Source organism: Sinocyclocheilus anshuiensis, unplaced genomic scaffold, assembly GCF_001515605.1.
Source record: "Sinocyclocheilus anshuiensis isolate Anshui unplaced genomic scaffold, SAMN03320099.WGS_v1.1 scaffold252, whole genome shotgun sequence".
Taxonomy (NCBI): domain Eukaryota; kingdom Metazoa; phylum Chordata; class Actinopteri; order Cypriniformes; family Cyprinidae; genus Sinocyclocheilus; species Sinocyclocheilus anshuiensis.
The window spans coordinates 509,164-509,370 of record NW_015554095.1 but is presented as its reverse complement, the minus strand read 5'-3'; positions in this window follow the sequence as shown (position 1 = coordinate 509,370).

The following is a 207-nucleotide window of genomic DNA, read 5'->3' as shown; positions in this document are numbered from 1 at the left end:
GAATAAAAGTTACGCCTTCTTTCTTTGCGTGAACATTTGGGCGGCGTTATGCAAATCTTCCCAGATAGTGACATAGACATGTGGGGGCATGTTAGAACGAGGCGTTTTAGGAGGGCGTAGTTGACTCTTAACGTTTATAAAGAATATCTCTTTGGATTTGAGACTTTAGTCTTTGCAACTTTACAGATCTTCTTTATGCACCAAGAG